The 20,277-nt window shown below is 36.4% G+C and overlaps 1 pseudogene; it reads left to right on the top strand.

The window, feature by feature from the left end:
* The first annotated feature begins 828 nt into the window (after window positions 1-828).
* LOC143669826 (dnaJ homolog subfamily C member 8 pseudogene) lies at window positions 829-1,867 on the top strand (annotated as a pseudogene).
* The last annotated feature ends 18,410 nt before the right edge of the window (window positions 1,868-20,277 follow it).

The raw sequence follows: 20,277 nt of genomic DNA, 5'->3' as shown, positions 1-20,277 counted from the left end.
ATTTTTATGATAATTAACAATTCTATTATACTTCACTTTCGTTCCTGGAAATATGTTTTTCTCATGTGTAATTGTAATTGTCAGTCAGGGAGATTCACTCACTCATTCAGTTTTCATTAAATTCCCCTCTCCTCCTTGGAAAGAATTTTAAGAGCGTCTTGAGTGTCAGCTATTCTTCCAACCCTCTGAAATCTTTACAACCTGGCTATTTACTTAACCAAGCTGAACTATTTTTCTATTAAAAGTCACCTCAGATTTAAGGTTGTCCAAAATATTGCTCTACTTTCATTCACAGAATTACTTCAAATTATGACCTTATGCTAAAACCCAAAAGGCATAACATTTAAATTTACTATCACTTTCAAGAAGGATTTAAAGTAGCTCACAATAGGAAATAATTTATTCTAAATTACTTAAAGTAGCTTATACCTAGTAATTGATTTATCAATTTTGAGCACTTAATATGTGTCATGTGTTCTGTAAAAAAAAAGGGGGGGGATGAAATTACAACTAAAAGAACAGTAGCTACTGGCAGAGTAGCTACTATCCAATCAACCCTCTGCAGCAAAAAAAAAAAAAAAAATTCTTAAGTATTAAAATATCTTAAAAATATTAGAAGTAACTGGAGAATTACCAACATCAGGTAATGGAGGAAAATGGTCCTAGAAAGAGGAGAGCTGTATTGGGTAAGACTTGCATCTATGTGGTTTGCTTCCTTTTTTATGTCACTGCCATGTTTACACAGTTTGGCCACAATTTACAGGCTTGAAGAAACAGATAACAGAGTTTGGGATTGTTACACGTCCTCAAAAATGATGTGTAGGAGCGCGCGGGTTGATTCGTCCTTCCTCAGCCGCGGGTGCTCGCAGCTTGGAAATGGCGGGATTTGGTGCTATGGAGAAATTTTTGGTTGAATATAAAAGTGCAGTGGAGAAGAAACTGGCAGAGTACAAGTGTAACACCAACACAGCAATTGAATTAAAATTAGGCTTGCAATCATATGATCTGAACATTTTATAAATTCATCTTTTTGATATATATTTCTATTTTATTTTTGTGGCTTTTTTTCCCTTCAAATTGCCTTGGCTAGCATTTTCAGAACAGTGTTAAAAATGATTGCAGAAAGGGTGCTGTGGTGACTAAGCAGGGAAAATGGAAGCTTTAGAAGAGAGTGGGGCTTCAGGCGGTGGAGGCGGCACAGCAGAAGCATTTACGACATTTTACAGGGAGGTGAAACAAACAGAGAAGAGAGATTCTGTTCTAAAGTCCAAAAACCAGATTGAAAGATTGACCTGTCCTGGTTCCTCCTACTTCAATTTGAATCTTCAAGTAGATCCTGAAGTTTGGCATTTATCCATATTGGTGCATCCTGACAAGAATCAAGATGATGCTGACAGAGCGCAAAAGGCTTCTGAAGTTGTGGACAAAGCTTACAAGTTGCTACTGGCAGGAACAAAAGAAGAGGGCCCCGGATGTAATTCAGGCAGGAAAATAATGCGTGGAACACACTATGAAGGAGTGGAAAAAGCAATTAAAGAAGAAAGGAAAATCTACCAACGTGGAAGAAGATGATTCTGAACTGTTCAAACAGCAATATGCCAACAGACCATGAAACTCTTTGCTGAACTGGAAGTTAAAAGGAAAGAGAGAAACCAAAGAGACGCATGAAAGGAAGTGACAAAGAGAAGAGATTGAAGCTCAAGAAAAAGCCAAACAAGAAAGGGAGTGGTAAAAAAACTTTGAAGGAAGTTGAGATGGTCATGTTAACAGCTTGCGAAACTTCCAAGCAAGCACAAAGGGGAAGAAAGAGAAGAAAAACTGGACCTTCCTGAGACCACCAAAAGTAAAAATGGAGCAGTGTGAGTGACCTGAGGTCACAGTCACAGAACCTTCCCCTGAGTGCCTCCTCTCCTGCTTTGAAGGACTCATTTTTTCCTCCCACCTCCACCCCAACATAGATTATATTTGCTTTTCAGTCCATTTTGTTTTTAGTACAATTTAATATTGATCAGAGAAATTCTTTTGTACATTGAAATGAGAGGCTCAGTTTAATAAAGACCTTCCCCCATCCCTACCCCAGAACAACCAGGATTGGAAGGTGCTAGTATTGGTGCTGCCTTCTGTTCACACAGCCTGTAACTTAATGTTTTGTATTTCACTGAATTGTGATGGTTAGAAACTTCATGTATACTTTGTGGAGATCATCTAATTAAATATGTTGCTTAAAAAAAAAAATGATGTGTAAATTTCCAGAAGACAGCAGCAAGGCAGGGGAGTGTACATTTGCATATGAGCTCCATCCAAATCCTTGGCTGATGCCTGATCTATGCATGGATAGGGGAGACTCCAGGGGCTTCAGCAGAGGCTGAAAGAACTGAGCGGAGATTTCAGCGGCTGCACACGGCTGAGGAGACAAGTCTTACTCAGCCAAGTTAGCTGCTTGCTAGAGCAAAAGTCAACATGTGAAGGAAGATAACAGAGAACAGAATCCTGAAATCTATTATTTGTAATATCTGGCACACACTATTTGAAGAAATGCGAGTATGAGACCCACAGTCAAGATATAAAAGAAAATAAAAATAGGCTCAAGGTGACCAATATCTTGGAATTAACAGATGAAACATTACACTGCCTACTACAAATTTATTAAAGGACTTCAAGGGAAAATGTAGTCTTACTGCATGAAAATATAAGGAATCTGAGTTTTAGTTGTATCTTAGTTTTAATATTGCTTTTTGATTTTTAGTTGTATCTTGAAAGTAGCATACAATTGGGCTTTATTTATTCCAGTATAAAATGATCTTATTTTTAATTTATGGATTTAGTTCAGTTTTATTTTCTGGGATTATTGATATATTGGACTTTTTTGTACCATCTGAGATTTTGTCTTCTATTTGTCCTACTTTGTGCTTTATTTCTCCGATCTTAACTATTGGGGGGAAGAGATTGATTTATTGAGTTAGTTATTTCTTTCCAGTTATTTAATTTTCTTATTCCATTTTCTCCTCTTTACTAGTTTGGAAATGATACTTCTATTTCTTTATTTCTGGTTTGACTTGACTATTATTCTGCATACTTCCCCAAATCTGAGGCTACTATTATTTTAATTCCCTCCCAAACAGTATTAGCTTTTAGAACATTTAATTCTGACCACTCCTCTCTTAAATGACATTCCATTGATATGCAGAATTTTAGTTCTATTTGTAACTCCACAACTTAAATGCTATTACTATCGTTATTATCTTGCATGGAATTTTTTTGCACATTTGCCAATGTCTTTTTTCACCATTCCCTCTTGCGTCTTAAATCTTCCTTTGAGACCATATTCCTTCTTAGAAGTTTTAAAGATATACTATAATAAGATCTCTCACTTTTTTTTTTTTTTGGTTTACTGCTATATTTTCAGTGCCTAAAACTCTCAAAAAAATCTGTTGCATTAATGAATGAATGAAGACAGTATGTGCTCACCTACTAAAATAAGTCCCTGCATCCCAATCCCCCACATTACTCAACTGTGCAACTTCCCTTAATTTTAGTAGTACTCATTCATAGCAAAAGCATATCTCTTCACAAACTTTGGACCTGATGTACCTCTACAGGTAGGTTAACCTTATTGACTTACTTGCTAGGGTTGGGAATGCAACAAGGAAGTTGCATGCATTTTGTGTTATAATAGCAAGAAGTATGCTCCATGGTTTACCATGCTGATAGTGCTCGCTTTAAATTTATAATAACTAATTTCATGTAAGTTCTTAAGGCTGCCCAGGGATTATAGGATATTTTCCTGGTACTTTCCCTTTTGTACTAAACCGGATGTCCATTTCATACCCTGCCCTCTCTCATTGAACTTCCAGGAAGCTTTCTTCATTCTTATGTTTATCTCGTTTCCTGTTCTGCTGATAAAATAGAAGGCATCGGAAGAAACCTTCCACAAGCTCATTCCATCACACACATCCACCCCTCACATCTATTTTCCTGTACTGTGCTCTCTCTCTTGTTGCTGAAATACCCATTCTGCTATTTAAGGCCAACTCCACTATCCCTCTACTGGAGCACTAGACTATGGTTAAGGCCATTCTTCTATGGTCTCTTAAATCATTTCTCCCACTCTCTGCTAGATCATGTCTATCATCATACATACTTTTTGGCTTCTCCCTTCTGAAAACAAAACCTTCCCTTGACCACACTTTCTTTTCTAATCTGACTTTCTTCATAGCAACAACACAGGAGGTTTTCTATTCTCCAAGTTTCCAATTCTCCCCCCTTTTCTCTTCAACTTAGTCCATTCATATTTAACTTCTATTCCTGTTACTTCAGAAAAACTGCTTTTGTCAAACTCACCACTGTCCATTCTGTTGCTACATCCTATGGCTAATATGAAATCCTTATCTTACTAGATCTCCCGGTGTATTTGACAGAGGTGGGCACAGCCTACACCTTAGACCACTTACCTCACTAGGCTTCTGAGACCCCATCCTCTCCTCGTTTCTTTTCACCTCACTGGCCACCCTTTATCAAGCTCCTCTATCTCCAGGACTTGTGAGGTTGGAGTATGACAAGTCTGGGTCATGAATTTCTTTACTATTCACATTCTCTTCTGTGAAGATGGTAATAATCTCAAACTTTCAAAAACATCTATATGCTGACAACTCCCAACATTGTACTTTCAACCTGGTCCTGTCCTGAGACTCCAAATTCATGGATGCAACTGCATTTTCTGTGTCTTCACTAATAGACTTCTCAATTTCAAAATATGCAAAAATGAGCATCAATTTTCCTTTTCCCCTACCTTTCACCAAAAACAAACAACAAAAAGACAAAGAAACAAAACCTTGATCTACCCATATTCTTCCCCATCTGGGCTGATAGCAATTTCATCCTTCTAGTTGCTTGGCCCCAAATTGTAGTTTTACTAGGCGCCTCTAATTTATACATTTAGTCCATTAGCAAACCAAGCTTCCCTACTTTCTTTTCAAAATATATCAAGATTCTAACCACGTTTTACCACCTCCACTGGTAGCACCTTGACCTAAAGTCACCATGATCTCTTATCTGCATTATTTTAATATCCTCCCATTTCTACCCGATTTTACCTCCCTAAATTTTGTTCTCAGAGCAGCCAGAGTGGCCCTATTGAATTAAACAAGCCAGGTCACTTCTCTGCTCAAAACCCTCTAATGGCTCCACATCCACTTTTCAGTAAAAGATAAAAAATATTTCCGTGATCTGATCACACATTGTCTCCAACTTCATCTCCTCCTACTTTGGTATCCTCTTCTCTGTCCCAATCATACTAGACTGTTTCTTAATCATACTTGGCACGTTCCTTGGGAACTTGACACTTGACACTGATTTATCTTCTGCCAATTACAGAAGATAAATTCACATCCACAAAAGCAATTGCATTTATGTTGGTGCCCAAATCTCAACTTCTCAGTGAAGTTGAAGTGTCCTTGACCACACAAGTTAAAATCACCACTCTTCTTTTCACTTCTTTTACTCCAGTTCCCATAGCACTTATCATTATACTAAATAACTTTTAAACTACTGTATTTGATATTATTTTATTTTCTGCCTTCCTTCCTCCAGCCCACCCCCCAACATTCCACCATATGCACATAAATATATTCTTATGAAGACAGAGAAATGCATCTCTTTTGTTCACAGCTGCATATCTCAGAGTCTAGCCTAGTGGCTGACCATGGTTGAGTCTCAATAAATTTGTGTTGAATGGGTTATTATCATTTTTCCAAAGGATTAGTGCATGAAATTTACTAGAATTTTACCATATAGTATTACCATAAATACAAAACAAAAGAAAGCAATTTCTAGGAAGCAGGAAGTAGAAAATATTTCTGAAATTCTAATTATGATTTGATAAATTAAGGCTGATTAACAAAACTGCCATCTATCTATCTATCTATCTATCTATCTATCTATCTATCTCCATCCTATACATGTATTTGCACATAAGTAGTTTCAGATATACTTATTTAAAAATATATATACAGACATTTCCCATTTAGTCACTGTGGTAGTTTGGAGCTATGTATTCCAGAAAAAACATCTTCTTAAGCTAAATCCATTCCTGTAGGGTATGAACCCCTTTTAGGTAGGCCTTTTTGATGAAGTTATTTCAGTTAAGTTGTAGCCCAGGATAGGTCTTAGTCATATTACTTGAGTCCTTTATAAGCAGAATGAATCCCAGACAGAGAGAATGCCACAGAAAGCAAGAAGCTGAGGATGAATAGGACTTGGAAGAGAAGAGAGAGGCCAGGAGAGGTCACCATGTGTATTGCCATGTGGCAGAGGAACAAGCACCAAGGATCATGGGCAGTCAGCCCCAGAACAATGCAATCTATAAGAGAAAGCATCTCCTTGATGATACCGTGATTTGGACTTTTTCCTGACGGACCTCAGAACTGGAAGACATTGAAGTCCCATTGTTTAAGCCAATCCATTGTACGGTATGTGCTTGAACAGTTAAGGAGACTAAAACAGGTAGTAAAATAAATTATTACTTAGGTGTTTTTATTCTACTATGAGAACATTTTGTTTCATTAGACTATATTTAAACTTCTCATCTTTATAAACAGTTCTTTTAAATTTTCATCTGAGTTAGATAGGCAGTTGATTCATATTCAATTTAATTGCATTTTGTTGTCTTATTACAGTATAAATTGCATAATTTTATAATACATCTGAATACCTTGGAATTAAATATTATTAGCATCTGAAAGCCAGCAAAAACTGTTATCTAAACACTCCTCCCCTTGAGAATACACCCTAAAATAATACAAAAATATGGCAACAAATTTAATGGAACAGCAGAGAAAAAATTGGGAAATAAGTATAATTAAAAGTATATATCATATTTGTATAATTGGTTATTCAAAATATTTTGTTATGATTATTTCTAAAATGAGTCAGATTTTAAGATGTGCATTATCACTGAACATTAACACTGAAGACGTTAATTGAGAAGTTAAAATACATAATAATAAAGGGTGCTAATTAACAAAATTATATAAAATCTTGTAATTTTTGCTAAGTATTGAAAATGTTAATAGTTCAATGTCTTTGACAAAATTTTATTCCATTTCCCCAATAAACTGAAGTGAAATTTTGTATAATTTTACTTTCCATTTATTCTTTCATACCTTTTAGTTTTTTAATTATTAATTTTCATTTAGTTATCATTGAATCATAGTTAATTCACAATCTACTAAAATAAATATAAGCTTTTCTTGGTAGCCAATTGATGACTGCTTATTCCTGCCCTTCATTATTACACAAAAGATGAAAAGTATGCCTCTTCCAGATGTATGCAAAATTTTAATGTTTTGGAAATGCAGTATTATTTCATACTTTAAAAACTATCAGATAGTTTCTATTGTCCAGTTTAATGGTACAAGAAAATCTTAGATTAAGGAAGGCATTAGAAAAGCAGCTCTAATAAGCCAAATCAGGTATTGGAGATTGGAGTCAAAGCAAGAGTCTCACCATGCCTCCTCTCTCTCTCTCTCAATACTTGACAACACTGCACCTGTGCTTTTATTAGCACAAGGTTTCAACTTGGCATGGGTAATAAATGGATAAATGTGCCTAATTTATTTTCCTTTAGCATTTTAGGATCTAGAACTTTTTAAATGTGAAAGTATTTTCAGGGGTCAATAAACATAAACTATATGGAAGAAGACTCTGATATTGTCCCTGTGTTACAAAAAAAAAAAAAAAAGTAGATAGTTTTCTGAATCATTTCTTTATTTATTTTTAACTTTTCATTGTGGAAAATGTCAAACACATGCAAACATAGAATCATATAATGAAGAACTCTTTTCAAAGACTCTTTCCCTATTAGTTATGGGAGCTGATTTGCCTTCAGGGACTGGACACCTACCTTCTCCACTCCATGAGCAACATTTTGCAGTTCTAGGCTCAAATGCAAAGAATGCCTCTTCCAAATGAATACAAAGAGCAAATTTTTTTTAATATTTTGGAAATGCAGTATTATTTCCTATTTTAAAAAACTACTAGATAGTTTCTACTATCCAGTTTAATGGTAAAAAAAAAAAAAAAAAAAAAAAAGAAACCTTAGATCAGGGAAGGCATTAGGAAAGCAGCCCTAATAAGCCAAATTGGGTATTGGAGAATGAAGTCTGAAATCTGAAAGTGTAAATATCTTGAAAAATGCTCAGATTGGTGACTAAATAGAGGTGTCAAGAGACTCAATCATTTATTTTTGTTTTTGTTTTTAAATAACCCGATACATTAATATATATATAAAACAAATAGTATCATAGACATATCAACAAAATATAATTGTGGAGGGTATTCACTAAAAGAAATTTGGAAAATATTATGAGTTCTGTAGGAAAGCTGAGGTTCTTTTGGATTTGGATCACACATTTTTTAACCAATTCAATTTTATTCACATGTAGCAGATAATTTATTTGTGCATGGGCCTTGTTATTGTGCTAGATGCAAGAGAGATAGAGATGATGTGATTTCTGCCCTCGATAAGAAGTTAGAGAAAATTCTCTTGATTCTAGCGCGTTTACTTCTTGAATTTTGAAATTAACTACACTAGACAATTGTGCTGGTCTGAATCTGTGGTGGACCCCAGAAAAGCCATGCCCAATTGTGGGTGGTAACTTTTGATTAGATGATTTCCATGGAGGTGTGTCTCCGCCCACTGAAGGTGGAGTTGCTTGCTGGAATCCTTTAAAAGAAGAAACATTTTGGAGAGAGTCCCTTTTGGTAGAGCCATGAGAAAGCCAGCAGGTGCCACCATGTTCACCATGTGCCCTTCCAGCTGAGAGAGAAATGTTGAAGGTCGTTGGCCTTCTTGAACCAAGGTATTTTTCCTAAGATGCCTTAAATTGGACATTTCTATAGACTTGCTTTGATTGGGACATTATCTTGGCCTTAGAACTGTAAACTAGCAACTCATTAAATTCCCTCTTTTAAAAGCCATTCCATTTCTGGTATATTGCATTCTGGCAGCTAGCAAACTAGAACAATAATTGTTACAAGAGGTTTACTTAAGCTGAGGGGCTGCTGTGACTGTTCAAAATTAGTTGCCCACTAAGATGAACTATGGATGCCAATTGAGTGGGACTGTATTCTTTGGCAAGAAATTAAATATTTGAACTATGAGATACATTTAGCCTCATTTCTAAAAAAATATCTTAATCTTCCTGATCAAGGGAAAACCAAGGGATTGTTAAGGAAAATCTTACACCCCAAATAAGATATGAGACCACTTTAGCTGAAATAGGCTTCAAAATTTCTTGTGTTAGATATGGAGGCAATGGGGCAGCCAATAGTAAGCAAATATCAAATATGATAAATATTTATATGTTGGGAACTGCTTTTCAAACTCTCATTATGTATGAAAGTAATTTGGTAAACTTGTTTATTAATGGTCCCCTTCAACATTTCAAAATTGTAAAAAAATGGGAAATCAGATACAAGTAAACTGCACAGAATATGATCTTGCTCTACTGTGGCTAGAATTTCAAAATTAAGGGAAAAAATAAACAAACATTGATAATAGAGCATATATAAAAAAGACAAAGACCGGCTCATCCAAATCTGGAAGGTCTATGTCTGATCAGTATATATCAGTATATATAAGAGCTATGGATTTGAGTCTACACCTGGGTTGTCATTCATCAATGAAAACTCTTTTCTGGACACCCACTTCATGACCCCATTGATAATTTCTCCTAAGTTTAAAATGATTCTTCTTTAATCTCTAAAAATTCCAGAATAGTATGCCTAACTCCCCTACAGCCAACACCCATACACTCATACACATGCACCCACAAACACACACAAACACACGCCATAAAGTTTGTATGCCTGAAAGCAATGACCTGAATGTAAATCCTGGCTATGCCCTTAGCCAGTCGTATGAAGGTGAACAAGCAAATCAATCTCTCTTGACATTTCTTCCTCATCTGTAAAATAAGCATGTTGGAAAAAGTTTATCTAAAGTGGTAGTTTGGTACCAGACTGCTTTAAATGTAACTATGGGTGTTTTATCACATCTGCAGTGGGGCCAACTTTGTTTTCACAGCTCCTTTGGTGAACTGTTGTGAAAACGGAAACAAATAGATATAATTAATATATGTTTTTGAAGTTGATAAAAACCTAAACACAATAGTAAGTGAAATCATTTTAGTTATTGTGTATATAAATTAATGAATGTTTAATTTTTACAGTCAACTATGTTAATATAATTGCTCATAATAATATAGTAACTAAACAGTACATATTTAGTTACTCAGATAAAATATGTGAATTATAAATACAGTTTTTGTAAGAAAATATATTACCTTATAATATAATCATATATAAGCATATGTTTACCATTAAAATAAGTAAATAAAATATCTTTAAAAATCAATAGCTTCTTCGGGAAGATGGCTCAATAGAGTAGCTCGAATTTAGCCCTGCTCCATGGAAAAGTTAGAGAGGGGACAGGAGGGCAATTGAGATGGTGATTCAAGAATGCAATTTGAGGGTGGGCCATGGTGGCTCAGCAGGCAAGAATGCTTGCCTGCCATGCCAGAGGACCTGGGTTCGATTCCTGGTGCCTGCCCATGTAAAAAAAGAAAAGAAAAAAGAATGCAATTTGACCTGGGAGAGCGTTCTGCACCACAAAGGGCAGCCCTGGTTGCAGGGGTCAAGAAACTAAGAAGCAGAAAGCTGGAGCCTGGCTTGGGAGTGCACAGATGGGAGCCAGGGACTAGGAAGTAAACCAAGCTCTCTTCTTTGAATGTGCTATCCTCCCCAGTGCAGCCCTGTGACCAGCAACTCACCCCACACCCCACAAACCCCAACCCCATCACCTGCTCCCATTTCCCATGCTCCAGGTGCTCCCACCCTACCAGCCCCCAGTGCATGTACCTGTCCCTCACTCCCACCCCAAGTACAACCCAACTCACCTCTCCTGCACCCCTCCCAAGCACTACCTCTCCCTCCCTCCTCCCTGCAGGCTGTTGCCACTGCAAAGGCTAAGGCTGCATATCTCCATACCCAGGTTTCCCCTGCCCCGCCCCCCAAGCTCTGTGCATCAGTTTAGAGCACTCCTAGGCCCACACTTGCGCATGGGTCCCCACCACATCCTTCAGCTCTGGGAATGTCAGTTTGCAGCAGTCTTAGACCTGCACATGTGCACGGCCCTCAGTCACACTTCCCAGCTCTGAGAAAGTGCTGACCTGCATAGCCAGCTCATATCTGCCCCCAACACATGAAGGTATAACACAGACCTGCTGCTACAGCTCTACATATGCGCACAAAGGGCCCCACATCCTAGAACAGTGCACAACAGGGTTATGCCCCCCAGGATGGTGCATCCACACACCCACATCCTCTCTGGCCACTGGGTGCTCACATTCACAAGCACCAGCATAATATCCCCAACCTGTGCCTATACCTGTCCTGAAATAAATCACCACAATGTTGTGCCCTGCCCGATACTCTGCTCCTTGCTGCACATCAATCTTGCAAACCCAAGGCTTTAAACTACTGAAAGAAATCAACTCCCAAAGTTAATCAGTCAAGATATTTATATCTTATAAAAAGATATAAATGATGAAAAATAGAAGATACCTAAGTATCACAATGCAGACAGATATAGTCCTGCCTAACAACCAAATTAAATTAAACACCAGAGGAGTCACAGACATTGGAACAGCTAATCAAAGATGTTCATATAACTACTTAATAAAATAAGTGAGATGGCAAATGACATAAAGGAGATCAAGAAGATAGTAGAGGAGCATAAAGAGGAATATGAAAGAATAAATAGAAAAATAGCAGATATCACAGAGATTAAAGACTCTGTTGACCAAATAAAAAACATACTAGAGGCACATAACACCAGATTTGAAGAGACTGAAAAAAGAATAAGTGATGTAGAGGACAGGATAACTGACTTCGAACACTCAAAACAGCAGATGGCAAAAAATATGAAAAAAATTGAATTGGATCTCAGGGAAATGATAGACAAAACAAAGCACACAAATATAAGAATCACTGGTGTCCCAGAAAGAGAAGAGAAGGGTAAAGGTCTAGGAAGAGTAGTTGATGATATAATGGGAGAAAACTTTCCAAACCTTATAAAGGATGTAAATATACAAGTCAAAGAAGCCCAACAAACTTCAAACAGAATGAATCCAAATAGGCCTTTTCCAAGACACGTACCAATCAGTCTGTCAAATGCTGAAGAGAAGCAGAAAATCCTGAAAATGGCAAGAGAAAAAAAAAATCTATGACATACAAAGGAAACCACATAAGACTGAGTTTAGACTACTCAACTAGCACCCTGTAGGTGAGAAGGCAGTGGTATGATACATTTAAGATTCTGAAAGAGAAAGACTTCCAGCCAAGAATTCTGTACCCAGCCAAAATGTCCTTCAAGACTGAGGGAAAGAGGGCAGGCTGTGGTGGCTCAGCAGACAGAGTTCTCACCTGCCATGCCAGAGACCCGGGTTTGATTCCCAGTGCCTGTCCATGCAAAAAACAAACAAACCAAAAAAACAAAAAACAAAAAAAAAAATGAGGGAGAGATTAAACTTTTCACAGACAAAGTCCTGAAAGAATTTACCAACAAGAGACCAGCCCTACAAGAAATACTAAAGGGAGTTCTGCCAGCTGAAAAAAATGACAGGAGTGGGAGGCCTGGAGGAGGGAAGAAAATTGAAGAAAACAGGTAAAGGTAACTTAAAAGATAAAAAGAGAAAGAGGGAAAAAGAATATATAGATCTGACAAATTAAAAAAAAAGGTAAGGTGGTAGATTCAAGAAATGCCTTTTCAGTAATAACTTTGAATGTCAACAGACTATATTTACCAATTAAAAGATTGGCAGAATGGATTAATAAATACAATCCAGCTATATGCTGCTTACAAGAGACTTATCTTAGAACAAGGATACAAATATATTGAATTTTTTAGGATGGAAAAAGATTTTCCCACAAGTTGTAACCAAAAGAAAGCAGGAGTAACTATACTAATATCAGACAAAATAGACTTTAAATGTAAAGATAGCATAAGAGACAAAGAAAGACACTATATACTAATTAAAGGGTCAATTCACCAAGAAGACATAATAATCATAAATGTTTATGCTCCCAATCAAGGAGCTCCAAAATACATGAGACAGACATTGGCAAAACTGAAAGGCGCGATAGATGTTGCAACAGTAATAGCAGAAGACTTCAATACACCACTCTTGTCTATAAATAGAACAACCAGAAAGAAGGTTAACAAAGCAATAGAGAAGTTAAATAACTTGACAAATTAATTAGACCTAACAGACCTATATAGGTCATTGCACCCCAAAGCATAAGGATATACATTTTTCTCTAGTGCTCATGGAACATTCTCCAGGACAGATCATATGCTGGGACATAAAACAGGTCTTTATAAATTTAAAAACACTGAAATTATTCAAAACACTTTCTCTGATCACAATGGGATGAAGCTGGATCTCAATAACCACCAAAGACCGGGAAGTTTCACAAATATTTGGAGATTAAATAACACACTCTTAAACAACCAGTGGATTAAAGAAGAAATTCCTGGAAACACACAAACAAGCTACACTGACTCAAGGAGAAATAAAAAATCTCAACAAACCAACCACAAGTAAAGAGATTCAATCAGTCATCAAAAATCTTCCTACAAGACTTCCGGAGAAGATGGCGGCTTAGTAAGACGCGTGGGTCTTAGTTCCTCCTCCAGAACAGCAACTAAAGAAACAGAAACAATACGAAACAGCTCCTGGAGCCATGACAGAGACCAAAAAGACAGCGTACCCCATTCTGGAACGGCTGAACGGGCAGGGAGAATCCGCTGTGGTGAGATACCCGAGGGGCGCGCTCTTTCCCGGGCTGGGGCGGCTGGTAATCGGGTCCTTTCCACACACGTGGCTTCCCGGTCTGACTAGGAACATTGGATAGTGGGGTCCTCCCACCACGCTTGGCGTCTCAGGCCATCTGGGCAATTTGGACCGGTACTCCCCCAAGCCGTGGCGGCCGGCGACCCCCCTCCACGCGTGGTTTCCCGGGCCGACTGTGAGATTCGGATTGGCAAGTTAAAGGAGCCACAGCATCTTTTACTGGTGGGACCCGCAGACAGACGAGCGCCACGAGCGCCACCTACTGGGCAGGAAAAGAAAAACAGAGCCCAGAGATTTCACAGAAAAACCTTTCAACCAGCCAGGTCCCACACCCAGGGAAATCTGATCAAATGCCCAGACACCAGCAGAAAATAATGGATCATGCTCGGAAAATTGAAGATATGGCCCAGTCAAAGGAACAAACCAATAGTTCAAATGAGATACAGAAGCTGAGACAACTAATGCTGAATATACGAACAGAAATGGAAAAATTCTTCAAAAACCAAATCAATAAATTGAGGGAGGACATGAAGTAGACATGGGCTGAACAAAAAGAAGAAATAGAAAATCTGAAAAAACAAATCACAGAACTTATGGAAGTGAAGGACAAAGTAGAAAAGATGGAAAAAACAATGGATACCTACAATGGTAGATCTAAAGAGACAGAAGCTACAATTAGTGAGCTGGAGGATGGAACATCTGAATCCCAAAAAGAAACAGAAACTATAGAGAAAAGAATGGAAAAACTTGAGCAGGGGATCAGGGAACTGAATGACAATATGAAGCGCACAAATATACGTGCTGTGGGTGTCCCAGAAGGAGAAGAGAAGGGAAAAGGAGGAGAAAAACTAATGGAAGAAATTATCACTGAAAATTTCCCAACTCTTATGAAAGACCTAAAATTACAGATCCAAGAAGTGCAGCACACCCCAAAGAGAATAGTCCCAAATAGGCGTTCTCCAAGACACTTACTAGTTAGAATTTCAGAAGTCAAAGAGAAAGAGAGGATCTTGAAAGCAGCAAGAGAAAAACAATCTGTCACATACAAGGGAAACCCAATAAGACTATGTGTAGATTTCTCAGCAGAAACCATGGAAGCTAGAAGACAGTGGGATGATATATTTAAAATACTAAAGGAGAAAAACTGCCAACCAAGACTCTTATATCCAGCAAAATTGTCCTTCAAAAATGAAGGAGAAATTAAAACATTTATAGACAAAAAGTCACTGAGAGAATTTGTGACCAAGAGACCAGCTCTGCAAGAAATACTAAAGGGAGCACTAGAGTCAGATACGAAAAGACAGAAGAGAGAGGTATGGAGTAAAGTGTAGAAAGAAGGAAAATCAGATATGATATATATAATACAAAAGCCAAAATGGTAGAGGAAAATATTATCCAAACAGTAATAACACTAAAAGTTAATGGACTGAATTCCCCAATCAAAAGACATAGACTGGCAGAATGGATTACGACCCAGCAATACCACTGCTAGGTATCTACTCAAAGGACTTAAGGGCAAAGACACAGATGGACATTTGCACACCAGTGTTTATAGCAGCATTGTTTACAGTTGCAAAGACATGGAGACGGCCAAAGTGTCCGTCTACGGACGAGTGGCTAAGCGAACTGTGGTGTGTACCTACGATGGAATATTATGCAGCTTTAAGACAGACTAAACTTATGAAGCATGTAATAACATGAATGGACCTAGAGAACATTATGCTGAGTGAGTCTAGCCAAAAACTAAAGGACAAATACTGTATGGTCCCACTGATGTGAACCGACATTCGAGAATCAACTTGGAATATATCATTGGTAACAGAGACCAGCAGGAGTTAGAAACAGGGTAAGATAATGGGTAATTGGAGCTGAAGGGGTACAGACTGTGCAACAGGACTAGATACAAAAACTCAAAAATGGACAGCACAATAATACCTAATTGTAATGTAACTATGTTAAAACACTGAATGAAGCTGCACCTGAACTACAGTTTTTTTTGTTTGTTTGTTTGTTTGTATCTTTTGTTTTTGTTTTTTCTTTTTCTTTTTATATATATATTTTTTTATTATTATTATTTTAATTTTCTTCTCTATATTGACATTCTATATCTTTTTCTGCTGTTTTGCTAATTCTTTTCCTAAATCGATGCAAATGTACTAGGAAATGATGATCATGCATCTATGTGATGATAGTAAGAATTACTGAGTGCATATGTAGAATGGAATGATTTCTAAATGTTGTGTTAATTTCTTTTCTTTTTTTTAATTAATAATTAAAAAAAAAATCTTCCTACAAAGAAAATCCCAGGGCCAGATGGCTTCCCAGGGGAATTTTATCAAATGTTCCATGAAGAACTAACACCAATTCTGTTCAAACTTGTCCAAAAATTTGAGGAAAAAGGAATCCTGCCTAAACTCATTTTAAGAAGTTAATATTATTTTAATACCCAAATCAGTTAAAGATGCTATAGGAAAGGAAAACTACAGGTGAATCTCCCTAATGAACATAGATGCAAAAATTCTCATTAAATATTAGGAAATCGAACCACTTCAATTTTCTAATACTGGGTTAATACTGGGAATGAAAGGATGTTTCAACACAAGAAAATAAATTAATGTAATACAGCACATTAACAAACAAAAAAGGAAAAATCACATGACCTTGATTGATGCTGACAAAGCATTTGACAAAATTCAACATTCTTTTCTGATAAAAACACTCCAAAAGATAGGAATCAAAGGTAACTACCTCAACATGATAGAGGGAATATATGAAAAACAGATAGCTGGATAAAAAATTATTTAAGTCTTGTAGCCGCCTATATTCTGGAGCAGGTAGAAGGAAAAAAAATATCTGAGAGAATCATATAGTGGCCCATGACAAACTCTGGAATCTTTCCTGTAAGTACTTGTTGAAGAGTGCTTTGAAAACTATTGCCTTTTTATTTCTTTGCTTTGTATATATGTTATACTATACAATGAAAAAAGTTAAAAAAAGCAACAGCTTGTTCAGAATTTTTCAGAAAACCTCTTCTTATTTGTTCTAAAACCAGTTTTATTAGTTCAGTCCTGAACAAAAACTGTAAAACATATGATTGTTGCCAGTTTCCAACAGTGATTCCATATGAGACTGACAGAAATAGACAGTTCTTTGGAGACAGAGATATACTCTATGGCTTTTCATGTGGAAATTTGCTTAACAAATTTAATAGGGATCAACTGTATGCCAGATACTGTGTGATTACATAATGACATAAAGATAAATAATATAGCATCCCTGCACTTAAACTCCTTTTCACGAGGTCCCACAGGTCATACTCACTTGGAATAAAATCTCCAGGTATCCCCAATTTTGAAATCTATATTTATTTATTGTAATCCATTGTAAATCAAATAACAATATAGAAAATTCCACCATTGTTCCCATGGCTAACTTAGCGTCACTTATTCCCAAATAATTTTCAGCAAATTGAAATCACATTAGTAACTCTAAAAATTCTATTAATAGTTAGGAACCCCACTGCATGTGAGGATAAAACCAGCTATGCTCATAATCACCTCTTTCAGAGGAAAAAGGGTCCATATATGTGGTGTTCACCAATTTTGTGGTGTAAATAAGACCTACTGTGGTCCATTTCAAGCTATTTTAACAGTTTAACAACCAGCTAGAAACATTCCCGGATAATTCAAATCAACTCTCACAAACTGGTATTAGTCAACTCCAGCAGATCACTGAATAAAATATAAATAAATTATAATTCCCTCACCTTAGTGTGAAAAAGCAAAGACATCTTATGTGATCATACTTCAGTAAAAGTTCTATGAGACCCCAAGAAGAAGGAATGATAATGGCTCAGAAAGGCATCAGAGAGGCAATGATATTTGAACTGTATTTTGGGAGATGAGTAGAAGTTTCCCAACTTGACAAGGGTTGGGATGTTGGGGCAGAGTAGAGACACATTGGAGAGAAAATCCTGATAGAAGAGACAACATATTTTAAAGAAAGGGAAGTCTAAAAATCACAGAATGTTTACATTTTGGAATAATTTGAGGTGATCAGAGAATGGGAGGGAACTTTCAATAAGAATATGTAGAGTAGGAGGTGGGCTTGTATGGGGTACTCACTAAGAGAATATTTGTGTGTCACATAAAAGAGTTTAGTAGGCTTTGGTGATTGCCACATTTTAAACAATAGGGTGCCACCACTGGCTTTATGTATCTGAAAGAACATTCTAGAAGCAGGATAGGGGATATTTTGGAGGTGAAGAGAGAATAGTGGTAGCAAAATCATTTAGTGGGTTATGTCAATATTATATGAGTAAAATAATAAGACCTTAAATAGGAATGTGAAATTTGAGGGGCTTATGAAAATCCTTTAATATTTAAAAAAATACCAAATGCAAAACAATAAGGTAAAATATTTTAGTGACCATGTTAGTGATTTTTAAGAACATAGTCATCATTTCCTCATCTGCTTTCCCTTTTCATTCTTGGACTTTATTTTTGGCAGACAGCTCTTATCATCTTGTCTTTCTTTGTGCAATTAATATTATAAATTGTGTAGCATGTTCCTTTTTTTGTCATACTTCTTCAACTGAAATTCTTTCTGATTCTAGATGTAGGAACAAATGAAATGCAGGTGGGCAATATGAATGAAACAGCAGATCTGATTCAAGTAGACATTTTTAACTAGTCCAGTGTTTACCAAATTAGATATTTTATGGAAATTCAATGGTTTTGCCAAGCATTTGTAAATAAGTCTTTATCTTACTTTAAGGGGCATGTTTAGAAACAGAGCAATTGTTCTTCTAAAGCAGATTCAGTATGCAAAGAAGCTCTGTACTTGTCTTATTATGCATTGTCTCATTGTCTACATCTTTCCCTCTTACTTTTGAACCAACATTTGTGTATTACCATTAAGATAACAATTGTTTATTCTCTATTTGAAATCCACAGATTGTCTTGGGGCAATGATGATATCAGTACACACATAAAGTTTCAAATTTAGGCGTCCATTGCTTGATGATTACAGCTTATAGCACTGCACGGTGGTTGTAGTAGAGACTCCATGCAGAAATTTTTAACTTCAAACATTTGGTATTTTATTTCCTTATGGCATTCAGCCAAATTCAAATACAACCACTGTTTCTTATGACATGTAAACAAGGATATTAGTGGCTAAAAGAATCTTAAAAACATTGGCATTTGCCTGTTTATAAAGCTGCTTTTGTTTTCTGAGAATAAAGAACATGCATTTTTTTTTTAATGCTATGAAGGAAGTAAAAAAGAACTTTATTTGATGAACAAATTTTAAGCCAAGGTAAAAATTACTTCCAGGCCAGGTCTATGAAACAGTATATTATGATGCAGTCATAAACTGGTGATCTTCAAGATGAATTCATACCCTACTGTCCTTTCTTGTACAAACATAAAGTTCCAAAAAATTATTTTTCACCAGTACCTATTGGGTAAGTGTTTTAGTTTGTAATGCTGTCAGAAATGCAATCTACCAGAAATGAGTTGTCTTCTTTTTTAGGGAATTTATTATGTCACAAGCTTACAGTTCTAGGGCCATAAAAAAGGTCCACTAGAGAACATTATGCTGAGTGAGTCCAGCCAAAAACTAAAGGACAAATACTGTATGGTCCCACTGATGTGAACAGACATTCGAGAATAAACTTGGAATATGTCATTGGTAACAGAGACCAGCAGGAGGTAGAAACAGGGTACGATAATGGGTAATTGGAGCTGAAGGGATACAGACTGTGCAACAGGACTAGATACAAAAACTCAGAAATGGACAGCACAATAATACCTAATTGTAATGTAATTATGTTAAAACACTGAATGAAGCTGCATCTGAGCTATAGTTTTTGTTTGTTTGTTTGTTTGTTTGTGTTTTTTGTTTTTTCTTTTTTATATATTTTTTTATTTTTTATTTTTATTATTATTTTTATTTTTTTCTCTGTATTATCATTCTATATCTTTTTCTGTTGTTTTGCTAGTTCTTTTCCTAAATCGATGCAAATGTACTAAGAAATGATGATCATACATCTATGTGATGGTATTCAGAATTACTGATTGCATATGTAGAATGGTATGATTTCTAAATGTTGTGTTAGTTAATTTTTTTTTAATTAATAAAAAAAAAAAAAAAAAAAAAAAGGTCCAAACTCAGGCATCCAGAGAAAGATACCTTCATGCAAGAAAGGGCTGATGACATTCAGGGTTTCTCTGCCAGCTGGGAAAGCACATGGTGAAGTCTGCCAGCTTTCTCTCCCTACTTCTCCTTTCAAATGGCTGCACCAGAGTTGCTTTACTTTCTGCATCTTCAAAGGTCTCTGGCTGTGTGGGCTCTGAAGCTT

Source organism: Tamandua tetradactyla, chromosome 26, assembly GCF_023851605.1.
Source record: "Tamandua tetradactyla isolate mTamTet1 chromosome 26, mTamTet1.pri, whole genome shotgun sequence".
In the NCBI taxonomy this organism is placed as follows: Eukaryota; Metazoa; Chordata; class Mammalia; order Pilosa; family Myrmecophagidae; genus Tamandua; species Tamandua tetradactyla.
Note: the sequence above shows the minus strand (reverse complement) of the source record. Positions and strands in the feature narration are given on the sequence as shown.